The sequence below is a fragment of the Ursus arctos genome, unplaced genomic scaffold, assembly GCF_023065955.2.
Source record: "Ursus arctos isolate Adak ecotype North America unplaced genomic scaffold, UrsArc2.0 scaffold_3, whole genome shotgun sequence".
Lineage (NCBI taxonomy): Eukaryota > Metazoa > Chordata > Mammalia > Carnivora > Ursidae > Ursus > Ursus arctos.
The window spans coordinates 63,328,536-63,356,219 of NW_026622985.1; the positions used below are offsets into that span (position 1 = coordinate 63,328,536).

The 27,684-nt window shown below is 39.1% G+C and overlaps 1 protein-coding gene across 2 annotated transcripts in view; it reads right to left on the bottom strand.

The window, feature by feature from the left end:
* Positions 1–27,684, bottom strand: part of ELMO1 (engulfment and cell motility 1) — a 690,097-nt gene that overhangs the window by 520,342 nt on the left and 142,071 nt on the right. For both annotated transcript variants that reach the window (XM_057304123.1, XM_057304122.1), the window contains 2 exons: positions 15,426–15,531; positions 6,723–6,791 (listed from right to left, as the gene is read on the bottom strand). The gene's annotated coding sequence lies outside the window, so the exon portion shown is untranslated. The remainder of the gene's footprint in view (positions 1–6,722; positions 6,792–15,425; positions 15,532–27,684) is intronic.

The window sequence follows — 27,684 nt, forward strand, 5'->3', positions numbered from 1 at the left end:
CTTCTTTCTTGTCTTTTTTTTTTTTTTTTTTTTTTATTTCTTTATTCTCTTCTTCTGTCCTCCTGAAGAGTTTCTTAATCTTTCCGTCTCTGTCACTGATTTGCTTTTCAGAATTAGCAGTTTCGTTTTTTGTCCCAGTAATTGTTGTGGTTCTGGGCTCTGCCGTTACTACATTTTTCGTTTTCTTGAATACCTTCCTTATCTTATCCATTTCCTTTTGCACCTCAGATTCTTCTGTTTCTTCCTTTTTTTTTTTTTTTCTGCTTTTTCATGAAGGATATGTCTTCTTTAATCCTGCTGAGGTTGACAGTTTTTAACAATTTCCTTCGGTTTCTGAAACAAAGTCATTTCAGAGGCTTATTTTTCCTCTGGAGTTCTCAGCATCTTGTTTTGGCATTCTTTATCCCTTGGTAACACTTTTTTTTTTCCACGGGCATATTTTGCGTCTGTTTTTGTTTTGCTTGCCTATTCACCCCAGAGGACGAAAAATCCATACACCCCCTTTTGGATTTTAATAGCCAGGGCAGGATGAAGGCAAGCACTTCCCACCTTAGGCAAATGCATTCATTGAATGAGCCACTGATTGTATTTTTCTATCCAATTCCATCAGCCTTAGTGCTAGAGAGTGTTCATTCCAAACTCCAATAATAGGCTGGTAGAAAGTCTTGGTTTTAAATGTGGTTGAATGTCTCCCTTCTCCTGACATCTTCATCTGTATTTTATTTTTGGAGGTTAGGACGAGCCATTTGGGACCAATAACCTGATGTCATTTTTTTTTCTCCTTCATGAAAGTAATTTCCTGCAGGCCCATTTCTCCAAAGCTCTGCACTTCTATTGAGTGATAAGAGAGAGCTTCTGCTATCGATGCACAAGGTTGGATTCCCACCTTGTGATAGAGAGAAAATCCTCTTGCTCTTATCAGCAGTTCTAAACCATCCTTTTCCTTCACGGTGTGACAAGTTAATGGTCAATAATAAAGCACAGAGCGTCCTCCTGCAGTATTTTTCTTTGTACTCAGATACGGCAAATGGCCAGGGCAAGGATGAGGATGGACCCTGGCAATAGAAGCAGTTCATTCATATCCAGTTTGAAGCCCTTTTTTATGGGTTTGAATTTAGAGGTAGGCCGACCTTCCAATACTGGAGTTTCACATTGTAATGGAAGTCACCAAGTGAGAAATGCTTGGTTTACAACTCGGGTAAACTGAATCTATGCAAGTGCCTTTTGTATTAACTGTGTCTTTTATTTTCAGTAATCTGATGCTTAGACATCTGGGACCTGGCTGACCTGGAAGGACTATCATTCCCAGGGTTAGCCAATTCTTAGAGAGAGGAAACAACCGGCCCCTGAGCGTGCCTTTCAAATGCAAACCAACCAATCCAGAGCCTTCACGCCCCCCCCCCCTTCCTCTGGCTTTCACACTTTGGGCCACTATCCACGTGCCCTGATCAACCCAGGACTAGGTACTAGACAACTAGGGACAAATCCTAAGGCCCAGAACCCACTGAACTTATCCAAACTAGTCAATCCTAAGCCTGCTTATCATGCCAGGCCCATGTCTTCCTACAGAAATCACAATAAAGGCTCTGGCTCACAGTTTTCCCCTCTCCCTCTGCCTCCTGACCAACCCTGGTGCTTCCCCATGTAGCCGTCTGTGGCGTGGCATGGCCCGACCCTCCTCTTGGGATCTAAAGGATCTTTTCAAGGGGATCTTTTCAGGGGCAGTTGTCTTATGATCTGGTGGCCTTACCATAAGAAAGTAATTTAGATATAGAAATCACAGGAGCTCGGTGCAGGGTTGGAAAGAGAAGGATAAAGAAAGCCTCAGAGCTACCTTTCACTTCATGGACACTTAAACCTCCAATCAGTGCTCATGATATGAATGTCCTTCCTAAAACAAGTAGGTTGCCAGGAGGTTAGTGAGCATTCTGCACCTTGTCTAAACAGAGGGAAGCCAGTGGTAGTGGTGTGCAGAGTGTAACGTCCCCATTCACAGACAGAGAGGTGCATGCCAGCCACCCTGCAGTGTGGGGTTGGTCTCCCCATCGGTTTCAGCGCACTGTGTTACCACACACTTCATTCTGTTCACTGAGTTCCCGTCTCTAACCTTTCTATTCTGACATGAAACACAGTATTTCTTTTGTTCCCATTTAATGCTTTATTTTTCACAAATTGAGTTTTCCCAAGGGCTTAAATTAATGCATGGCTTTAAGAAGTAATTATTTCTTTTTCCTTCCCGTGTCAGCAGCATTGACAGGGAACCCAGCTCTGCTCCAGCAAATGAGGAGGCTTGTTAACACTTGCTTTGGTTAGGCGGGGAGAGGACACAGGGCTGATTCCTTGAAGGTCACTAATAAACAAAGGCTATTTTAGTTCCCTTGCTGTTAAATGTGTATTCCTTCTTTCAACCAACTCCTGTATTTCTCTAAGCGCTTGGTGAATTTCATGATAAAATTCTTCATAAAGTTATTTAACCATTATTAAAGAATGTTGTACCTAAATTCTCTTTAAAAAATAAAGTACAAGTGTGATTAGAAGTTAATTGTGGTCCTATTGACTTTTAAAAACTAATTACATACAAACATTCAAACAAGGAATATTAATTGAGTGTTTACTCTTTGCAGGGCATTGTTCTAGGTCCTAGACATGCATCAGTGAACAAAACTGAATTCCTTGTATCATAATTTAAATTTAAGATAATTTCACCATAGTGTTGGCCAAACACATATAAAAGCAATATTGCCAAAAATATAGAGACAAAAATCAAAATACCTAATCTTGGGGCGCCTGGGTGGCACAGCGGTTAAGCGTCTGCCTTCGGCTCAGGGCGTGATCCCGGCGTTGTGGGATCGAGCCCCACATCAGGCTCCTCCGCTGTGAGTCTGCTTCTTCCTCTCCCACTCCCCCTGCTTGTGTTCCCTCTCTCGCTGGCTGTCTCTCTCTGTCAAATAAATAAATAAAATCTTTAAAAAAAAAATACCTAATCTTTTCTAACCAGTTTGATCTAAAAAGGTTGGTTTCCTCCCCTCCTGATGGGGGGAAGCAGAACATTTATCCAAGTTATGACTGGGAAAGACTCAGTTCCCTGAGCCAGGGTGAGAGGGATAAGCCTTTTTCAATCACAAAATACTTTGTTGGTTCCAGCAAATGCGGCTTCAGCTCTTCAAATATTAACTCCACTAATGAGTTAGTTCAGGTGCCACACGTGTGCTAGTAATAGGTGAGCTGTCTGTCTGGGGGTTCATTGTTCTCTGAGTTTCCATGGGTGTTTCAGTGGGACACTGGATGAGGCCAAGTCAGAAACTGCTAGTTAGATGCCACATGAAACCAGCAATGGTTCGTTTTAAGTTAGATTTTCAAAAGCCCTTTTATTCTACAAACAATGAAATTCCATTAATCTTTGAAATTCCATAGTCTAAAGCTTACATGTTGAAAATCCTAGCTTTATCTCTGACCCAAGGCAGTATAGATTAAAAAAAAAAAAAAAAACCACATTAAATTGTATACTTTATTTTTTTAAGTTTATTTATTTTTTTTAGTAATCCAATGTGGGGCTTGAACTCACAACCCCTACAGCAAGAGTCACGTGCTCTTCCCCTGATTCAGCCAGGTGCCCCTTAGATTTTTTTTTGAACAGCCAGAACATCTTGTTATGTGTTTGTGTTGAAAGAATTAGGGAGGATCACGTTTCCTCCAGGTGTTTTGTCATCTCTTTATCAGTAGCTGGTCGAAAATGACTGGAAAGTTCTCGCTCCTTCATCATTGAAAGTAGTAGTCCTGCCTAACCAAAAGACCAACGGTCAAGGGTGAGGGCAGGGCAGGAAGTCCTCACCTGACCCCTGGCAGAGAACTGCATTGTTTCAGGCACAAAACTGATGCTTGTTAAATGAATACCTGGTGACTTGTTCTTGAGTGTGTGCAAAATGCCTCCAGGAGACTCTGATACATATTTGGGGTGGGAGGTCCTTTACAGGAAGCAGGGCTTCTGTGAACTGGTGGGATTTCCTCTGTGAGTGAAGTTGGAACCTTAACCTGACTCATGTTTTGCCAAAAACCTTGTGAGGCTGGGAAAGCTCGGGATGCTTCTGTGAATTAAAATGGAATGTTTCAACACTTGTTTGTTTAGCCATGGAACCTCTACCTTAAGCAGAATCTCCATATTCAGAACAGGTAAAAGTGGAGCTTCTCCAGATGGAGAACCTGGAACACACCCTCCTTGACTCTCTTCCTCCACAGACGGTTCCATAGACTAGAGTTTGAAAACACAGGCCTACAGATCAATTCTGGGCTGATTATCTAAATACTGTGGACAGGCTGGAGTGTACTTAATTTTTGCCCTTACCATAACTGATACCAAAGTTAAAACTTTCATCTCATTCTCAAGATCCACTGATTTCCTAATCAAATTCTGGAAGATTATTTCATCTGTCCTTGGCTTCATGTAGAAAAGAAAAATACTACCAAGTTTAAGCTCTGGAGATTGAACATTGTGACTACTGCTACCTTATATAGTCTGCCAGTTTACATCGACTTTGCCCTGAGCTTCCAATCTACAAGGCAAGGTTATGAAGGATCAAAGTTCTACTTGAGGGGGAAAAAATCTCACTTATGTAAGACCCCATCATTAAAAAGGCACATCATGGTACATAAGACTTGAGAATGCATTAGAGGTTGACATAGATTTCATCTGATCGTTTTCTTTTCATGTATCATTCAATTCGTTGGTAATTTCATTGATAGAGATGTGCTTGATAAAAAGTTTGGGTTTTCTAACAGAGTCCAAGATCATGGTGAATGTTTCTTTATTCCTTTTTCTTCTCTTTCTTTTTTTCTTTTGCAACCGTTTTATTGAAATAATAATTCACATACCATATGATTCACCCATTTGAAGTATGCAATTCATTGGTTTTTAGTACAATCACAGAGCTGTGAAGCATTATCACGGTCAATTTTAGAACATTTTCCATCACTTTAAAAGGAAGCCCCAGGGAGCCTGGGTGGCGCAGTCGGCGAGGCGTTTGACTCTTGATTTCAGTTCAGTCATAGGGATCTCAGGGTCGTGAGATTGAGCCCCATATTGGGCTCCTCACTCCTCGAGGAATATACTGAAGATTCTCTCTCTCCCTCTCCTTCTGCCCCTCCTCCTACCACTCTCACTCTCTCTCTCAAAGAAATAAATAAATCCCTAAAAAATAAAAACAAAAAATAAAAATAAAAGGAAGCCCCATATCCTTTCAGCTCTCACCCTTTTATGCCCTCCAACACCTTCAGTAGCCGCTAATCTACTATTCATCTCTAGAGGTTTGCCTATTCTGGACATTTCACTTAAATGCAATCCCGTGATATGTGCTCTTTTGTGACTGGCTTCTTTTACTTAGCACAGCATGCTTATCCGTGGTATAGCACGTAATCAGTACTTCCCTTTTTATGGCTGAATAATACTCCATTGTATGGATAACCACATTTTGTTTATCCATTCATTACATGATGGATGTCTGGATTGTTTCTATATGTTTTTGGCTATTATAAATAATGCTGCTATTAATATTTGTATACAAGTTTTTGCATAGACACATGTTTTCACTTCTCCTGGTATATATGTAGGAGTGAAATTGCTGGGTCAAATGCTAATTCTATGTTCAACCATTTGAGGAATTGCTACCAGCGGTGTACAAAGGGTGCATTTCTCCATCTCCTCACCAACACTTGCTATCTGACTTCTTGATGACTGCCGTTGTAGTGAGTGTAGCATCTCATGCTTTTGATTTGCATTTCCCTGATGACTAATGATGTTAAGCATCTTTTCATGTACTTATTGGTCATTTGTATATCTTCTCTGGAGAAATGTCTATTCAGATACTTTGCCTGTTTTTACTTGGCTATCGACTTTTTACTACTGAGTTATAAGGGTCCTTATATACTCTAGATGCAAAGCTTTTATCAGATATATGATTTGCAAATATTTTCTCCCATTCGGTGGGTCACCTTTTCACTGTTTTGGTAATGTCTTTTGGAAGCACAGAAGTTTTTCATTTTGATAAAATCCAACTTATCTATTTTTTCTTATCTTGCTTATGTTTTTGATGTCATATGTGAGAATCCATTGTGCCCAATCCAATGGCACAAGGATTTATTTCTATGTTTTCTTGTATGAGTTTTATAGATTCGGCTCTTACATTTAAGCCTTTGATTCATTTGGAGCTAATTTTTGTATATGATTCTTATTTTTGTTATCTCTGTCTTCTTCCACTTTTAGTGGACGTGTCCAGAGAAGACTCAAATTTAAGACAACCTGACTGAATAATGTGTAGAAATATTAATAAACTGGTTATTAGTATGTTGAAGAAGGGGAACATTGAGGCAATGGGGATAGTTGGTTTTGTGTTTGTATGTTATGTTATGTGATCTACACATCTAAACTTTCCTGGATAAAATTGTGGTCAAACAATATCCAAAATTTCATCTCCACTTCCTCCTTGCAAATGAATGCTTCCTCCATTTTACTTATGAATATTCATACCTTGTTTCCATTCTTGCTATACAAGCTGTTTTGAACAGTGCTGCTTACATAACCCAGCTTTTGTTCCTCATTAAAAAAAAAAATCTGCTTTCTCCACAGGCATACACACACACACACACACACACAGTGCTACCTCTTCCCAATATGCTCATGTGTTTGCTGGCACAGATGTCCCTGCAGTTCACCTCTTCTCATCACTCACCTTTTAAGTCATATATACATCTGAAGTTTCTCTGTTATTTTTACAGGCATACTTCAGCAAGGGGGCAATCTAGATGATAAGAAAAAAAACACGATGGTAAGGAAGGGCAAGATAACACACTAGGGTATTTAGTCATTCCTTTGTGTTTTAGTATAGAAATGTACGATTTAGCCATGGAGTAAGCATAATGCATAATTATCACATTGGGATGCTAAACACAGACACTGCATTCACTCTGTGCATACAGTGAGATCTGGTTCATGGAAAATGCAGGTTTTGCATTTTTCCAACAAAATAAGTGAGTGGGGGTGGAAGGAGACTGGCATTCTGATGATTATTTCAGAATACTAATGCCTGCAAGAAGCAATAGCAGTGTTGGCTGGTCTCCACTGCATTATGTCGACAGAAAATTGAAGGTTTCCCCCTCCTCTTTAGAGGTCTTTTATGGCAGCAGCCCAACAGGTACTTATGATCAGCCAACAAATAATTCTTTTGCACCTCTATGAAGAAAACATTGTCCGAATGCTCAGGGAGACCTACGACAGGAAAACTAAAGCAGCCCTCGTGAAGAAATTGGAGGAAAATTAAGTATCAGATTGTGTGATCCTGAATATAAGGGCCAAGGAAGTACAAAGAGGAGGGAAGTCAGTGAACTTGGTGGCGGGGGTGGGGGAAGTGTCAAGAAACTTTCATGCAGTGTGTAGGTTGGGATTGGGTTGTGGAGAATGAAAACAATTTTTAGCATTAAAGGAGGTGGGGAAGAAAGGCTACACCATATGCGAGGGAGGAGGACAGAAACTAAGCCTGTTGATGGACCGGGCGCCAGACAAGGCCTTGTTACAATCGCACTTAGAACATTTAACAATTCTGAAAGGAGGTGTAATAAGTATCCCTTGGAGGAGTTTAATCACTTGCTCCTGGTCTCACAGCTTCTAAGCAGTAACATAGTGTTTGGAGCAAAAGTTGTGAGTCTTCCCCAGCAACACACCCTATAGCAGCTGTGCTGTACAGGCACAGAGACTGGAGCTATGACCAATGCTTTCTGCATCAGCTCTGGTTTCTCCCCACTGCTCCCTCTCTGACCTACCAGGCAACACAGAGACTGAGACTCTCTGTTTCAGATCAGTGGGTTCCCAACTGGCTAATCCTTAGAATCATCTCAGGAGTTTAAAACAAACAAACAAACAAACAAACAAACAAACAAACCAACCAACCTGTTTCTAGACCCACTCCAGACCTAATGAAAGCAATATCCAGAGATACGATGCTTACAGCATTTCCAACCGTCCTCTAGCACTTCTTGTATTACTGTGGAAAAGTAGGTCAAATGATGTCTAATACTACTGTTAAATGATAAGTCTGTCAAATGAATAATTAATACATTCGCTAAAATCATTGTTTTATCCACTGATTCGATGACTGTGAGTTTCCCATTGCCTTCATTTGTTTCTTCAGCATTACACCATGGTCATTCTTTTCGGGAAATATCTGTTTCTGTGTGATGAACACGAGGACTGATGAGCTTTTCCCAGCCTGGAGTCCATCCATTTGGAATGAGCCCAAAGTGCATTTATTTGACCAGCACTTCAGAAAGGCAGACGCATATCTCCTGGCCTGGGGGAGGACCCACACGCCAACTTTCCTTGCAATCCTAGCTCTCTCTTCATCCTAATCTAACCCCAAGTGTTAAAACCAGCCTTGACTATTTCTCCTTTCCTAGACTAAAACATCAATGATTTGTACCCTCTTTACCATTGTCCTATGGACTAGAAAGGTGGTTGATAGACCCTTGCTGATTCTCCTAAACTGATGGCACTGAGCTTTGTAGTAGGGTGGAAGATGAGACATTGGCAAGGAAGCTTCCTTGGTCTTTATTAATCCCATTGGTAATCTGATTTAATGTCAAGTTGTAGATACGTTTTGGGTTGGATTGTGTTCATCAGGTTGATTTAAACATTGCTTGATTTGGTTGCAAATTGAAGTGTTTGATGAAGTGGTCCTGTGATTTTTCCATCACTTTCTTTCTGTATCCATCCACTTTAGCATGCTACCAAGGCTTCTGCATTGCATCGTCCAGATCTCATACAGACAAGTGATTGGTGATATGTGACAATGTGATTAGAAATACTAGAGTTCTCCAAGTTGAAGAGTGCGTCAGTCATAGACATAATTATTAGTGTAATAAAAACAGGAAAAGTCTAAATGAGATTCACATCCCTTTAGTATCCAATGGATCTCAGATGATATTTCAACTTTGGTTCATTTTCCTTTCTGCATTTATTATTCCATTATTATAAAATGTCACTTTGCCTATAAAATATTTTGCCTTGCTGTCAAGTTTTATTTGGTTCAGCTTTTAAGTCAGGAGCGTTTGTGGCTGAAGGCTCTTGTCTGTGCCAAAGGAATTTTCCAAGCTACAATGTTTGTTATTTTTGTAAATACACACATTGTTTCTAAGGTAGTTTGGGAACAACTTTGGCTTAAAAAAAAAACTACATACTAAAGCAAAAGACACACATTCACAATGTGACTCAGGTCTGATGGGAACATTCTTTATCGTATAAACTGAACTTTTAAAAATTGCTTTTAGAATTGATTTAGGTGGAAGGAAAAAAAGGCAAATAATCTATGCCATTCATGGGACAGTAGTCACTAGAGAGAATAGCAAACTGTTTGAAGCAAAAAGAAAAGAGTTCCTTAAAAGCTTTAACACGCATGAGATGATTCAGGTTTGCCACATTATCCTGGTCTGCTCCACTTTCCCGCCCACCATTTCAATTTCAGTGACCTTTTCCTTATCATCGGGCTTTCAAAACTGTCATCCAAATTTCCAGCTGCTTCTCCAGCATGTAAAACACCAGCCAACCTGGTAGAAGCTCCAACCGTCGCCCTTTCCTCCTACTGCTTCTTCCTAAATAGAAACTCTTCATTAAATTAATTCTCTCCATCTAGTTTGATGGGCAGCAGCCTGTTACCTTAGTCTTTGAAAGGGGAAAGAATCAAAGTACTGCCTGTATTGAGATGAGAAACAACTTTTTTTGAAAGATTGTATTTATTTGAGAGAGAGGGAGAAAGAGAGAGAGAGCATGGCTGGGGGAGGGGCAGAGGGAAAGGGAGAGGGAGAAGTAGACTCCCCACTGAGTAGGGAGTCCAAGGTGGGGCTCAATCCCAGGACCCTGGGAACATGACCTGAGCCAAAGGCAGACGGTTAACCAACTGAGCCACCCAGGCATCCCAGAGAAACAGTTTTTGTACAAAAAAAAAAAAAAAAAATCCAATAGGAACCCTGGTTAACTGATGCATTCAGTATGTTTTAATTCGTGCTCATAAGATTTGTATGACCAGACAAATTTAGTGTTCTATCTACAATCTACCAGATTGCTTTCACCATAAAATAAGCCTTCTTTATTGCTGATGTTTGCAGTGCATCCCTTCTAGGCATAAGAAGAGACATGAATTATTTTCTAAGAAAGCCAATGATTCTCATATAAATCCAGTTTTCAAGTGTTTTGTCAATAGACAAGATAGCTTATTATCACCTATGCGGACACCAGCACTTTTGATAAGAGTGTAACAAGTTATAGATTTTACTTATTTTCAGGGAAGGGGCTTTACTTTGATGGTTTTGTCTTTGCTAAATACATAGTGGATGCAATTCCTACCTGTATCACAGCTCGGAACATGCAAATTAGACCACCCTTTAGAATGTGTCACAGTGGCCACTGTCAGCTTTCAGTAAAGACAACAGATGAGTACCAATGATTTATGGCAAGTGCCACCCTGATCTGTATGCACTTGTAGATTATCTCCATTTCGGACTCCCTTGCTGTCAATCGACTTGCTAAATTAGAGATTGTCCATAATGACTGAATAACTATATTTTAAGTCACATGCAATGTTACTGTATGAATAAAGGCTAATGTAAAGGAAAGAACCAGTGGAGAAGGAAAATCCCAAATTAAATATACTAAAAAGACTCTATATTTTTTGTTAATTTACAATAAAACTGAGGCCTTCTGATGCAGCATCAGTCAACTTCTCACTGAAAAGTGAGGATGTGGGCTTGGAAATCATCTCACTTGGTCATAACCAATGCCCAAGAGTGAGAACAGATAGATATGAGAAGGAAAAAGGGAAGAAATGTGGTTGCAGCTGTAGGAAGGGAAAGAAGCTGAGAAGACTTACATGTCACACAAAGAATAATAAGTCACATGCAAAATAATGGGTCCACTGTGATCATTCCGTGAGCTTGTTCTTGGCACTTACATCATCCCTCAATGCACGAGACCTCTAGACCAAGAAGGAAAGGTGAAGGAAAGGGGAAAGCAAATTTTTCAGGTGATCCCAGCCAGGAGAAAATGCAGTAACTTTACAGTTGAGCTCAAAAGCCAAGAGGCAGCAGACATCCTTGATTCAGCCACATAGACAGTCCTTTCATGGCAATTTGCAAAGGTGGGTTTTGTACTAGGTCCAATTGTCTTGATAAATAGTGCAGCTGATAAAAACCTCCTGGCAAGGAACTTGCAGTAATTGAATAGATCCCCAGGCTGGCTGCCATCCGGGAATATAGTCCCAGACACCCGCTTGGCAGGGCCACTGAACTGCTCACCCCGGTCAAGAGTACCTCCCTGCTCTCAGAGCTAGAGGCTGCATTCTCACTTTAAAGGAGTCTCATTTCCCCCATTTTGCAAGAACAATGGTTTTCAGCCTTCAGTGTGCCTGGGAATCCACTGAGCTTGGCTCACTTCAATTCTCCCGTGCACAGAATAGACTGTGATTTAATGTGGATTTTCATTTCTGCCTCAACAGAATGGATTTCCTGCATGAATCACCTTTATTGTGGTTTTATCCTGGGCCACTTAGCCAAGTTATAAATGATCTTTGGAGGCATAAGATAAATCTTCTGCCCCTTTGATTCACCAATTCTATGAACCAAAAAAGCTTAGGCTTATTTAGCAATCTATTTCCAGGGACGCCAATAGGGCTTTTGGTAGGTTGACGGCAGAAGACGAATGGGCAGTTTCGGGGCAGCCTATGAAATGGCTCGTGCGAGAGTTCCTTGTATTCCCTGCCCCCTCATTTGTCTTCCCAAATTCTGTTAACAGATCTTCTTCCACCTCCGAATTCATGCTGCGTGGAGGGCTCCATCTTTTCAAAGTTGCAACCTTATTCCGGATGCCACCTTGAACAGGTTCTTCTGAATACCAACTGGGGCAAACCTCCTTTTTTGGCAGTGTTTCTGGGCAGGATGGGCCAAAGTGAGTTCCATGAACTTCTAGAATCAGCCTCATTAACTATCAGGGTTCTTCTCCCTCCTCTCTTTCTACATAAACAAAGAAAAAGCAGGGACTGCTTTTCAGGCAGGTGCCTTCAGAACAGATCTTCACTTTTTTTCTTTTACCCTCCACCAATCCTTCAAATCAATGTCTTATTTTGGGAACTGTTCCTAGTTGCTCAAGGCAGCCTACAAAGAGTAGATCTCCTGGAGGACCATGCGAGCAGTTCCCCCCAAATGAGGGGGGCCCTGTAAGATTTCGGAGCTCTGCTCAGGACTGGCCTTGCTCGCCTGCGCAAGATTGCTCTGCTTTTCTCTCTCTTACACGTTCCCTTCCCAGAACCCAGCATTCCTGTGATCTGTCCTTGTCAGGATTTGGCACTGATATGTATAAGTAAATATCCAGAGGCAGCAGCCAGGCGAAGGAACATAGCTAACTCCTTCCAACTCACTGAAGACCTGTGTCTGGGACTCATCCTGTACCTGGTGAGTCTGTCTTTTTGCAGGGAGATTAGTGCCAGTAGAGGCAGTTGAGATTCTTCCTCAATAGGCTGACGTTCATTTCTAATGAGGCTTTTCAGAAAACAGCCTGGCCCTCAGCTAGATACCAGGAGAAGGGCATGTGGCTGACCCTCTGATGCAGGCTTATGGATGTGCTCTGTTGGTTCTCGTATGATAACAAATTGTGCCCATTTCACACATCAGTGCTTCTTCATATCGATGACCAAGACCCCAAGAGGAACTTTAATTGGATGAAAGTTACCAGCTGCAAAACCCAGCAGTTCATTTCCCTAGCAAGATGGAAATTTGGCAATAGTTTAAAACTTTTTTTATTTTGAAAGTATAGACACATGAGGAGCTGCAAAAATAGTACAGAGAGGTCCCATGTTCCCACTACTCGGCTTTCGCCAATGATACCATCTTACATAATAAAGCACATTAACACAATCAGGAAATTGGCAATATTTTCATGGCAAGGGAGAACAAGCATTAAAAAGCCTCAAATGTGTACTTAGTATTCAGAGTTTTGGTCCAAACTTACTTATTTACTTAAAGAATGGCTATAAATTAGTCACACAGGGACATTCCGTGTGTCCCAAAAAAGAAGGATCCTATTAAAAGCCATTCCAGGCTTTTTTGATCTCTGTTGCCACAGAAAAGATTCTATGCAAAAGGTGGTACATTATTCACAATGAGGGGCTTTCAAAAATAAGGAACCTTCAAAAACAATCTTAGTTACCGTTAAAAATAGGTGTTCTTAGCTAATTGGATCACGTCTGGCATCTTTTTATGGAATCCAATTCCCCAGATAGCTTGACCACTTTGTTGGCTGAATGAAGCTTAGGAAGAATAGAAAAGCCAGCCTTTTTAATACTCATGTACCTAGGATGGGTTGGCAAAATGCGGATGACATTTATTTTTTACTTAGGGGACAAGAGCTCAGCTCCCGAACTCAGGTCGGGTTTAAGTTCCAGCCTTGCCCTTTATCAGAAGGTTGACTTTGAACAAGTTACTTGACTCTTACAAGCTTTGGTTTTCTTAAGCATAAAATGAAGATGACATAGTACTTGAGAAATCCATGCCAATTGATTGGAAATCTCAGGCGTGGAGTAGGTGATCAATAAATTTTAGCCGTTTTTCTGAATAATCATTTCTGATTAGGGTATTCTGGGAAATAATTTTTATTGCATTCAGTTTCTTTAAAGCCGGTCCAGATAATTTGTGAAATATCTTCTAGTCTTATGGTATGAGAAGTAGCTGGAGGAGATTGACTGCTCCTCATATTTGGAAAACCATTTGGATTTCCATTGCAGTTATTCCTTTCAAATAGTAACTGCTCAATATCCCATCGTGCATTATAAGTCACTGTATAACTTCCAGATTATTAATTGTTGATAAGGTATGTGCGTAATAAAATAGTCTGAAATTGGATCAAAACACAGTCACAGGGCTTTCAAGTCTAATGTTAATATAACCTAGGTCCATATAACTAATTTAAAGTTAATGAATCTAGATCCATGGTTATGTGGACATCATTTCTTCAAAAATGTAACAGATATCATGGAAGTGCTTGTAACAATTAGTCAAACATTAAGGGACATTAATTGGTTTTGAAAAATATTTATTTGTTGTGAAAAGTAGATCTGTTACCATGGTTGCCTACGTCTTGCTTCTAATTGTAGGTTTTCTTTTCCTGGCAGTTCAAGGAGTTTAGGAACCAATAGCAAATCTACCCTTTCAACATCAGCACTACTTTAGTTGATTGTTAATTAATACATCACTGGCAATTGCATGTAAATCATTTTAGGCTTCAGATTTTACAGTGTATTCCCAAAATATGTTTATGGTTCTTTTTAAACAGAGTATTATACTCCCATTTATGTCAGCATAAATTAGTAGAATGAAAAAAATCTCGAAGTTTTTGGGTGAAGCACTATCTGCAAATAGTGTTGGGAAAATGAAAGGCGTCTTAATTGTGGCGTTATGAGGTGTTGTCGCCAGAGAGTGTGATGCTTTGTAAACAAAGACTGCTCCACAGTGATTTAGCACAAAAGGCAGATATCTGTGATTGGAAAGATGTCCTTTTAGGGCTTATGTCTCAAAAACCGACACTTCTCGAGTCATTCTAGTCTTCTGACTCCTTATACCGAGAGCCAGTGCACGTGAATTACAGTGCTAGAAAAGGAAACTTGTGTTGGTGCCACCAAAGCAGAATGCCCAGGACCAAAACCCAATCCTCTGTATTAAATCATCATCACTAGCAATGTGTATCTATGCTCTGTTGGTTTTTCTCTTCTGGGGAGAGGGAACAGACAAATTTGCTGCCTTCAAATTTCTGTGAATTGTGTTTTTAGAGTACTGGAAATATTAGAAAATATTTGTTTCCACTTGGATTCTAACAGTGCCAGTCTCAGACAAATAGAAGAAACCTGCGGCTACCAGCAAGACTTTCTAGGTAAACAGAGCAGTTGATCCACATAAGGAAAGTGTAGAGTTTTTAAAGAAAAATTAAGTTAATATCTGATATGTGGATATGGAATACTTTCAGAGCATAAAATCAGCCATGAAAGGAATCACAACGAGAAATAATATATTTGACTTCTTAAAAACAAAGAATTTTCACAAGTTCAAACATCGAATACAATCGTATGCCACACAGGAGCAATATTTAGCCATCAACAGGCACAGAAAAACCAGAATATTTTTAATATTCAAAAAGTTTATATTTTTAAAAAGGGAGAAGAGTCACTGAGTAGCGAATGATAGAGACAATTCACACAGGAAGAAATTTAACTGCTAGTTACTGTAATAAGAGAGCACATAAAGTTGCTAATATTAAAATAATGAACCTTAGAAACAACAACAACATGTTGTCTTTTCTTTCATGAAATTAGCAAGGAATTAAAATACTGGATCTACAGCATTACCTTTCAACGTTGGTACAGATTCCTTCAGTAGAGTGAGGGCCAGAGCTCTGAAGTTGGATCATCTGGTTCCCAAATCTGGTTATATGACGTTGGAAAAGTCTCTCATCTATAAATAGGCATAAAATAATACCTACTTCATATCGCTATGGTTACAGTTAAATGAGATAACACACATAAAGCATTTAGCACAGTGTCTGGCACACAAGCCAAAAAAAAAAAAAAAAAAAAAGAGGTAGCTGCTATGAGCTACTATGACAGTCCTAGTCACTGCTGGTAGAAGTTTAATCCACAAATTATAATAAACCCAAAAGCAATATGGTAATACTTAATCAAAGGCCTTAAAAATAGTCAAGTCTATTTTTAGGAAACTGTTCCAAGAAAGTAATCTGTTACGCGCAAACATTATGTGCACGTGATATGCACAAACACTCTTTTTAGATGGTCATAAAGATAAAATATTCCAAATGGTCTAAGTGTTCAACAATAGAGAAATGAATCTAACTTGATTACACGGCATCTGTCTGTGGCGGAACACAACATGACTATTAAACTTATTTTTTTTAAAGAGGTTTTAATGACTGGCATATGCTTGTGAAAGAACATGAAACAAGCAGAAACGAAATTATATTTACGCCACCTCAATTACGTGAACACAGATATAAATTAAAGACATAAATACAGAAAAATATGAAGGAAACAACAACGATGTGAGTGACTATTGTTCCTGGGCAGTGCGATTATGGGTATTTTTAAAAATATACTTTCCTGTGTTTACTTTTTCTACAATTAAGATGAAACCAGAATTCAGAAAAGAAGATTTGAGATGGCATAGTGGGACATGTCGTTTGCTCCTCATAAAATTTAAATATGTTTTCAAAGCTCTATGAGGAGAAACAAGAGGAAATAAATCTGTAAGAGACACAAACATAAACACATTAATGTTTTGATCTGACTTATCCTTGTATGGGCTAAATTTAATCTCGTCCCACAGGCAAGTTTCTTTCTGTAACTACAGTCAATTAGTTGATCAACAATGTTGTGGGCCTCCTGTATGCCTGGCCCTGGCCACTCAGGAAGACCCTGTTGAACAAAGCAGAACCTGTCTTCACCTTCATTGAGCTCAGGGTCAGGGAAGTATATAGCAATTCCAGATAAAGGTCTCAACAAAAGAACCTTAGGCCCTCATGTGTTTAGAGGTTTAGAAATTTGCTGGAGTTGTTCTTTAATTAAAAAAAATAAAGTGCTATTTTTTATGATCATTATAAGGAATGGTTTTTAAAACCAAAAAGAAAAAGCAGGATGTCCAAAGTGTCTGAGATGCTGGCTGGCCTGGTAGAAGCGGCTGCAGGAAAAGTTAGCTTGCATCTTAGGGAGGAAGCTGATGTTTCAGGATACAGTGTTGCCAGCTGTGCTCCAGGTCACAGAGAATGCCATTGTTTGTTCTTGGAAACTGTTGCTTTTGTTCACCAACTCCCCCACCCTGCCCCAGAGGGAGCAGACAAACAGTCACAGTCCTGGCCTTACTGTTCCTTTGTAAAGCACCCTTATTCCTTCTCCTGTTGGCATTTCTACCATTTAGTGACCTTGATAAAGATAATTAAGCAAGCAATGAAAATGACTCAAAAGAAAACGGATTCATATGAAATTGTTTCCCACTGTGGAAGAATGAGCTCCTTTTTCTGCCCTGTATTAAACTGAAATTCACATATCTGCATTTATATTTGTGTATATGCACATACACATCCATGCGCATAGAATAATGCAGATATGCTTGTTTAGAAATGAAAACTCTGAAGCACATGCAGACATTTTTGTTAAGAAAGAAAATACACTATGCTATTAGTATATGAAAAATAAAACAAGGGGATTTATATAACTTGAGGGGATTTATATAACCACAAAGCTTTTCTTTAAATGTTATGATTATAACCACAAGTAAAAACAGACTAGTAAGACTAGTAAGAGAGTTCAACTATCCACAATTCAACCATTTACAACTTCACCTTTTGGGATAACAATCAAGAACGAGAAAATATAGCCAGAGTAGATCTGCCGCTTTACAAATGCAGCCTCCCCTCACTCTGCTGGGCCCCTAGTCTTCCTCACTCTGTACACATTTCTAAAAACTAAATGTGGCTATCAGCCTTCCAAGACCTCTGCAGATTAGACACAGGAGGACTCTTCCCGGGCACCTGGGTGCTGCAGTCTGTTAAGCATTCAACTCTTGATTTTGGCCCGCGTCATGATCTCAGAGTCGTGAGATGGAGCCCCACATTGGGCTCTGGGTTCAGCACAGAGGGCTTGAGACTCTCTCTCCCTCTGCTCCCCCCCCAAAATGAATGAATGAATGAACGAACGAACGAACGAATAAATAAATAAATAAATAAATAAATAGAAAGGAGTCCTTCCTACTGCTTTGGCGTATTGATGGCAACATGAAATAACAATTGAAAGTAAGGTGAAAAAATAAGAAAACCATAAAACGTAGGTGTGGAAATTCAAGGAACAAAGTTGCCTGGTTTCATGTACTGTAGGGGAATAGTCCTCATGAGCCCTGAAGAAACAGCTGCTTCTCAACACTGTATAGAACACATTTTCACACAGATTGTGCCAAGTGGGTTTTTTTCCCGTTTAAGTAAACTCTACACCCAACACAGGGCTCAAACTCATGACCCCAAGATCAAGAGCTGCATGCTCTATCAACCGAGCCAGATGGGCACCCCATGGGTTGTGCTAAGTCTTAAAGAAATGGTTAAATTTTATTCAATATACTCAATTTGAGTTAGAATGGTGGGAAGTTCTTCTTAGTATATTGTCCATTTACAAATATCTTAAAACGAGTGAGTTTAAAGGAGCAAGATTTTGACTAAAAAAAAAAAAATCTCATTTAAAATAAAAAACAGAAAACTCATTTCAGGAGGTTCTGGAAAGCACACACACACACACACGCACACCCATATGCATATTCCTATACAATAATTAGCTGCACTTCAGGAAAATGCTTTCCTTTGTCACTAAAACTAGAGAAAAAAAAAACTGCTTTGGTTTAAGAAAAAAAGGTTTTTGAAAATATCCACAGGGAACAAGCAATACATTTCTTTAAACTCTAGATATCAATGTAATTACTTCAAAAGGCAGATCAATGTGGTTCGACTTTTGAATATCTAATGTAACTACCACGCATTCCTCCCAGAAGAGATTCAGTTTCATTGCATTCCATAAAATACATTTTCCCCATTCTATGAAGCTCAAACTGCTTTCCAAATATTCTATTACACACAGGGCTGAATCTGCCACTCTGATTTTTCTTGCAGTGATAGTAACTTAGCAAAAATTCACCTGGAGATTTCATAGTGAAAGGTATAACCCCTGATCTTCAAGATAGAGCTATAGGAAGCAGAAAAAAAAAAGTTTCTGAACATCAGAAACTTGTCAACTGGGGTTTCTTGCTACCAGACAGATTTAGTGCACTCGAAATCCAGTTCTCAGAGTTTTGCATAAAAATCAACTCCAGTATATGTTCGGAAAACAGACTCGGGTTCCTGCTTCATCCTCACCATTCTGATGCAGTAATTCTGAAGTGTGGCAGCATGACCTAGGAATGTGCATTTTAACTGCCACTCCTGGTAGTGGGTGACTTACTCCTTGAGAAGTCCTGTTATTCCCAGAGCCATTTGAACAGGATTTCCATTCCTCATTTACTGTTTCTTGGTCTGTGGTTTTGTTTTGTTTTGTTTTTGTTTTCGTTTTTTCTCAAATACACTGGAATTCTAATCAAATACACACCTGTTTTCGAGTTTAAAATTGTCTTCTCTTTATTTTTATTTCTTATTTTTATTTTTTAATAATATTTTTTATTATGTTAGTCACCATACAGTGACTAACTGTAAAGTTTTGATGTAAAGTTCCATGATTCATTACTTGCATGTAACACCCAGTGCACCATGCAATACGTGCCCTCCTTGCTACCCATCACCATCCTATCCCATTCCCCGCCCCCCCACCCCCTGCCGAAGCCCTCAGTTTGTTTCCCAGAGTCCATAGTCTCTCGTGGTTCATTCCCCCTTCTGTTTACCCCCCCTTTCTTCTTCCCTTTCTTCTCCTACCGATCTTCCTACTTCTTATTATAAATTCCAAAGTTCCATAAATGAGTGAAACCATTTGATAATTGTCTTTCTCTGCTTGACTTATTTCACTTAGCATAAGCTCCTCCAGTCCCATCCATGTTGCAACAAATGTTGAGAAATCGTTCTTTTTGATGGCTGAGCAACATTCCATTGTATATATGGACCACATCTTCTTAATCCAGTCATCTATTGAAGGGCATCTTGGCTCCTTCCACAATTTAGCTATTGTGGACAATGCTGCTATGAACATTGGGGTGCATACGGCCCTTCTCTTCACTACGTCTGTATCTTTGGGGTAAATACCCAGTAGTGCAATGGCTGGATCATAGGGTAGCTCAATTTTTAACTTTTTAAGGGACCTCCACACTGTTTTCCAGAGTGGCTGTACCAACTTGCATTCCCACCAACAATGTAGGAGGGATCCCCTTTCTCCACATCCTCTCCAGCAATTGTTTCCTGCCTTGTCAATTTTTGCCATTCTAACTGGCGTAAGGTGGTATCTCAGTGTGGTTTTGATTTGAATTTCCCTGATGGCTAATGATTTTGAACATTTTTTCATATGTCTGTTAGCCATCTGTATATCTTCATTGGAAAAGTGTCTGCTCATATCTTCTGCCCATTTTATGATTTGTTTATTTGTTTCTCGTGTATTGAGTTTGAGAAGTTCTTTGTAGATCTTGGATACCAGTCTTTTATCTGTAGTGTCATTTGCAAATATCTTTTCCCATTCCGTGGGCTGCCTCTTAGTTTTTTTGACTGTTTCCTTGGCTGTGCAGAAGCTTTTTAGTTTTGACCTTGCTAAATCAAATGTATTCATCCATTTGATAGCTTTTTTTGGTCTTGACTACACCACCTAGTGTGAAGAGAGGTAATTGCACGTTCCTTTGAAAACGCAAAATGATTTGAATGCTTCTATGACTTTAGGTAGAGATTTAGCAACCAGACTTTTCCATCCAGCATTTCAATGACAGATGGACTCCCTATAATTTCTTGAAGGCACCATTAAATCTTAAGCATTTAGCAATTATATATGATATCAAATATTTAAAATTATTTATTGTTGGAACAAATATTTTGTTCAGAGTCAAAATTTCTTAAATATTTAGACTGGCATTTCATCATTTTGTATATGATACACGTATATTTTATGGTACATTGGGCACCTTTGTACACAAAAGTACATGTACACAACACATGTACAATTTTGTGTATAATGTAGTTATGCTTATTTCAGATTTAGGCCAGAACGTTAGTTAACCTTCTGAATTATTACCAAAGTTGATATTTGAGTCTTTGCATTTGAGATAAGATGCTGGTCAAAAAAAATTATTTGCTCTGCACTTGGTCAGCATTATAATTCCCAGCTCTCGTGTTGTTCCTTCTCCTTAACGATAATTTGTTGAATAACGTGGCACATTTTGGTTTTAAAAACAGTCTGCCTTTATAAGGGATACAGGAAAATTACTGCCTTAAAAAGCTTACTTGACAAATGACACCAGGCAGAAAACTTAATTTTGTGCTGAATACGAAGCCACAAACATAAATGGATAGTATAGCATTTCCTGTGCTAAGATTTCATGAATAAAATAGGAGAAGCTAAGTTCTGTCCTTGTTTCACCCAAAATTGTAAATTAGGAGTACATATTGGTACATACTTCCCCAAACTATGCCTTAATTTAAAAAAAAACCTAAATGGGAAAATATGATAAATATGATACTGTAAACAAATATATATCATACACATGATATTAAAAGTAAATATATTATAAAGAAATTAGAACCCCCCTCCTTTCTTCCCTCCTATTTGTAAGGTATAATCATTTCACAAGTTGTCTCAGTTAACTGTTGCCCAGAGCCTGACTCTCGTCACAGATTGGTGGTTTTTTTTTTTTTAATGATTTTTTATTATATTATGTTAGTCACTATACAGTACATCCCCGGTTTCTGATATAAAGTTCGATGACTCATTAGTTGCGTATAACACCTAGAGCACCATGCAATACGTGCCCTCGTTACTACCCATCACCAGCCTATCCCATTCCCCCACCCCCTTCCCCTATGAGGCCCTCAGTTTGTTTCTCATAGTCCATAGTCTCTCATGTTTCATTCCCCCTTCTGATTACCCCCCCTTTCTTTATCCCTTTCTTCCCCTACCCATCATCCTAGTTCTTATGTTCCATAGATGAGAGAAATCATATGATAGTTGTCTTTCTCTGCTTGACTTATTTCACTTAGCATTATCTCCTCCAGTGCCGTCCATGTTGCAGCAAATGTTGAGAAATCGTTCTTTCTGATGGCTGAGCAACATTCCATTGTATATATGTACCACAACTTCTTAATCCAGTCATCTGTTGAAGGGCATCTCGGCTCCTTCCACGATTTAGCTATTGTGGACAATGCTGCTATGAACATTGGGGTGCATGTGGCCCTTCTCTTCACTACGTCTGTATCTTTGCGGTAAACACCCAGTAGTACAATGGCTGGGTCACAGGGTAGCTCTATTTTTAACTTTTTAAGGGACCTCCACACTGTTTTCCAGAGTGGCTGTAAATTGGTGGTTTTTAAAACAGTTGGCAATCCATTTACACATGCCCCAAAAGGGGAAAACATTATTCACTGAATTAAAAGGACTGCCTGTGAAAGCAGAGTAGAATCCTTAGGAGTGGAAAGGGTGAAGTGAACAGTCACCCAACAGAATATACTTGGAATGTGTCTGTTGCTTCTGGCTGTGCTATAGTAAGAGTATAGCCATGCCAACAAAAATCGTCTCTCTGTGCCATGACATCTGTGTCTGTCCTGACTGCCACCTTCACAGAAGGACTGGTTGGAATAAGTCACTCAGCATTTTTCAAAATGTGTGTCCACAGACCTCTACTTACTCTGAAGGTTTGTAAGTGTACTTGACAAAGTGGCATCACAATCAAATAACTCTTAGAACCATCGTATGCAACAATGTCAGCAACATTCATAGAGTAGGATATTTCAGCATATTTAAATTCATTTACCCTTTTTTCACTGAGTAGCTCATGAAACAAGTGTTTCTAGGAACTAACTGTTGGGAAATGTTGGCTTCATAAGTTATTTTAACACAGAAGTATTTTACACACATACATGTAAATATTGTGCATGCGTATAGTAAATGCAAATTTGGAAAAACTGGACCATTGTTCAGTGCTCTGTAATTTATTACATAGTTACTGTTAATGTGAGAATAGTGTTTAAAAAACATATTTTAAACTAGCCACCATAAAACAGAAATCATCATTTCATGGTGAATCTAGAGTGGAGAATTGCTACACAGAATATGGGCTCTGTTCTCAAGATCTCAGCTGGGTGGGAGCAGAAGCAGACATGGAGGAGATAGTTTGAGCATAATGCAGAGAAGATGTGATTGAGCTACAGTTACAGAATGGTCTGGGAGATCACGGAAGTGGAAATTGTTCATTTGCTGGACTTATTTCATTTGATAGACAATAGGTCTTGAAGGAGACAATGCTTGGGTGGAATACTGAAGCATAAATAGGGATAAGTAATTCAGAGAATTGGAGTGAGGTGGGGCATGTGCTCTAAGCAAAGGACAGCTCTGGGCATAGAAGGGCCTGCCCTATAACAGGTGGGAGTTCCTGTTTATTAGGAAGGAAAAGGGGAAGCTGAACCTGCAGGTAGGAAGAGGCCAGGTCCTGGAAGGAGTTTGGACACAGCGGTTCTCAAACATCTCGGCACGTCAGAACTAACCAGAAATTGTCATCCAGTAGGGCCAGGTTAGATGGGGGAATTGTGTTTCTGATAAGCTCTTCAGATGACTTGATGTGGCCAGTCAGCACGAAGGCCTTTGGGAACTCTTGCTATAGGATCATTGGAGGGTTTTGAGCGAGTGACTGAGTGGGTCACAATGCATCTTAAACAGAAAACCTCATTAGCTAAAAAAATATGTGAAAACAAATACATGCTCATTACAGAAAGAAAATACACAAACAAAATAAAAGAAGACATGATCCTATCATTTATCCTTCAGATCTACTTCTGACAGGTAACCAGTCTTAATTGTTTGATGCAAAGAATTATGCATGTAGTCTTACATACACACACATAAATGGGATCAGATCAAAATAATAATAGGTAACAACACGTGCCTATAGCACTGTTCTAATTATACTACATATATTAATTCCCTAAATTTTCACAACTCAAGGGGATAGGGATTATTATTATGCCAAATGACAGATGAGGAAATGGGGCCATAGAGAGGTACGTTTCCTAACATGACAAAACTAGCAAATGGTGGGTCCAGGATTCAAACTCCAATTGTCTGGCTCCATTATTCTCTACTGCTTTCATATTATTATGCAATCAATTTCTTTACTTAAAAATAGACTTTGGATCTTCAAAAAGTTAAACATAGAATTTCATATGACCTAGCAATCTCCCTTCTATGTATACCCCCAAAGAACTGAGAACACATACTCAAACAAACGCATGTACACACATGTTCATACCAGTTCTAGCCACAATAGCCAAAAGGTGGAAATAATCCAAATGCCCATCAACTGATGATTGAATAAACAACATGTGGTTTGTTCATACGACAGAATATTATTCAGCCATATAAAAGAATAAAGTATTGAATGAACCTTGAAAAAGATGGTATTAAATGAAGAAGCCGGACACAAAAGGCCACATATTGAATGATTCCACTTATAGGAAAGATCCAGAACAGGATAATAGGGACAGAAGGCAGATTAGTGACTTCTAGGCCCTGGAAGAAAGGGGAATGAGGGATGATTGCTTAATGGGTACAAGGTTTCCCTTTGGGCTGATGAGAATGTTTGGGACCTCGATAGTGGGGATGATTGCACACCAGAGTGAATGTGCTTAATGTCACTGAATTATGCACTTCAGAAACTGTGGAAGTGGCGAATTTTATTTTACGTGTGTTTTACCGTTATTACCATTTTAAAGTGCAGAATTCAATGACATTCAGTACATTCATGCTGTTGTGAAATCAGGACCTGGAACACAGTAGGTACATAATAAATATAAATAAATATTTTTGTGGTTTTATGATTTTAAAAGAAGTATATGCTAATTAAAAAGATTGAAATAATACAGAAAAGAATTAGTTATAATAATGACGTACGGACAATAGCTAACACACTCACCGTCTACTGGGTTTCAGACATTGAAGTGAGAATATCAGAACATTTTATACTCATAACAGGCCTATGAACTAGAGCTGTTCTTATTCCCAGTTTACGGATGAGACAACAGAGGCTCAGTAAGATCAGGGATGAATTGGTTAGTAAACAGAATTGAAATTAGATGGCTATTTGTCACAAAGTATTCTTCCTCACAAGGTATTTAAACATAAATTCGAGATGAAATGTAAAGGTAAGGAAGGACCGCAGATGTTATCTAAAATCTAAAAACTTTTGGGGTGCCTGGGTGGCTCAGTCAGTTTAGTGGCTGCCTTCAGCTCAGGGTCCTGGGATCCAACCCTATATCAGGCTCCCCTCCTCCGCCTGGAGTCTGGTTCTCCTTCTCCCTCCGCCCCTCTCCCCGCTCATGTGCGCTTGCACTCTCTCTCTCTCTCTCTCTCAAATAATTAAAATCTTTTTTAAAAAATCTAAAAACTTTTGTACTTTTAAAAAGCTATAAGCAAAAGTAAAAGAAAATGGTAAAAAATATTTTCAGTATCTATTAAAAATAGATACTGTATTTAATATGTTAAAATGGTTACTAATGAAATAGAACAAGAACCCAATAGAAGAATCGGCTATGGATACAAAGAGGGATTTCATGAAGGAGAAAGTACAGTCATTAAACATGTACTGATTTAAGGAGTAATAATGACTGGGGGCTCCTGGCTGGCTCAGTTGGAGGGGCATGTGATTCTTGATCTCAGGGTTGGGAGTTTGAGCCCCATGTTGGGTGTAGAGATTACTTAAAAACAACATCTTTAAAAAAAATGTTAAGAGGTGATATAGATTAAAACAGCAAAGAAATTCCATTGTTGTCTATAAAATTAAAAAAATAACGTTACCCTGTACTTAAGAGGTTGTGTTATTGGGAAGCCGACTCTCACTCATCTCTGGAGAGCAATTTAGTAACTCATCATCTACCTACTGGAGCCTTTATTTTTAGCACAGGTAGCTTTGTATAAAGCTGTGTGTTTGACGGTCCCTGTTTCGCTGAAAATACCATCACCCCCACCACCTCCTCTCTGCTACAACCACGGCTGTCGTCTCCATTTTCTAAGCATTCAAGCATTTCACTTACATGATGCCATGCAATTCTTACTACAGCCCTGTAAGAATTTTACGACTTTTTACCTCTGTATTTCACTCACAGATAAATGAACATCAGAGTGATTAAGTAATTTGCCCAAGGTGATAGAGAAGCCAGATTTGAACCCAAGTATTGTAGTGCTAGTGAAGATGACAGAGAATCCAAAATGACTTTTATTGGTTCCTGCAGTAAAATAGTTTCAGGAATTAGTGATTTCTTTGAGTATTTAAGATACTTTCTTTCTCTTATCTGCATTTTTTTTATAAGCTACCTCCACACAACTTGTATTACACATCCTCAAATAAATAGTGGCTTGGAGATTGTTAACACGGTAGACATGGCTGCCCGTGGCCCTATGCTGCATCTATATAGTTGTTCACCACGTTTCATATAGGTTTAGGACGGACTTCTTAGGCTTTAGTGACCTTTCATTTAGCGCACTTCTACAGGCTTGAGATGGCCTGATACTCTGAGCAAATGAAGAAAGTTAAAAACTTACAGTCCCTAGCATGTCCTGTTACCAATGCGGGTCCTTTGTCTTTATTTCTCCAGCACATCAGTAAGTGGAGATGCCCAGGATGTAATGGACTCCCGTCGTTCTGGGGGGGCACAGTTTCTGACAATGTGGAGAAAGGACAGGTGCTCTGGGGAACGGTTGACTGGTCTTCTGGTTGTCTTAAAAATGTCTACCCAGGCATTAGAACAGAGGCTGCATGGCAGAGTCTGAATCAGAGGATGAAGCTGGGAAAGGATGAGGGATATCTGTCCATATTTCAGAATGAAAGCCTCCATTATTATCAGAGGTAAAGCACCAACTGGTCACTTGCCTTTGTCTATCATTTGACTTTGGAGTTAGAAAAATTTCTCCCAGATTCTGGCAATAGTCCTTTTAAAAAAAATGTATATTATGACTGTCATTAAAAGAAAAAAAAAAACCCTTTGTATGTATTTTGGCGGAAAATAGGAGAGGCTGTGTCAGGCTGTTAGCCAGATATGAGTTTTAACCAATTCTTTTGAAAATTTGTAACAAATAATGAAATCTTGGAGCTATTTATCTCTGTAGAAATGAGCACAGCTATTTATTTGATAATTTCCACATGAAAAGCTTAATTTTTAGAAGCATATTATAAAAGAATCACTGTGCATAGTGTATTTTATTCCAATGTTTATATTCATTTGGACCTTGTTAGGACAATTCTAAAGTTAATACTAATAGTTACATTGATGGATGGCTCAACTGTTTTTTCCAGGTAAGGCTGTAAGGTTTGGGGAAAATTCTTTATAATAGATAGTTTGGGGGAGGGGGCTATATTAGGAAATATTGGTTAAATTAGCAGATAAATCCCATGTCTAACTGATGATTGCCCAAGCAAAACTGAACCCACTGTCAGCCAGTTTCTGTTCATAAATACATCAGTGACTCCAGTGGATTAAGAGGCTGGCATTTCTGGTTTGAGCTGTGAAAATAACAAGGCCAAAATATCCAGCGCAATGTTCTCTAATAACAGTCTCATTTTGCAAGGTCATGGTGCTCAAGGTCATCCTTAAGTAGCTACTGTTTTATTTCAGTAAGGTCTCTAGCCCTTACTTAACTCCAGTTTTAAAAAAACAAGTTCGTCTTTAAAACAACAGCATTGACGTAAGCTATAACCACAGAACGCCTAAGGGTGAATGTCAGCTTGCCATTCCCTGAAGGTGAATACATATATATCCTTTAAGTTTCAGGTTTAATCACCATCCCTCTTCTCTTATTCATTAAATGAATAAAATATCACCTTATTTATAAGATCATATGTATTAAAATATTATAATATAATACAAATGAGTCTTTATTAATGTAATGACCT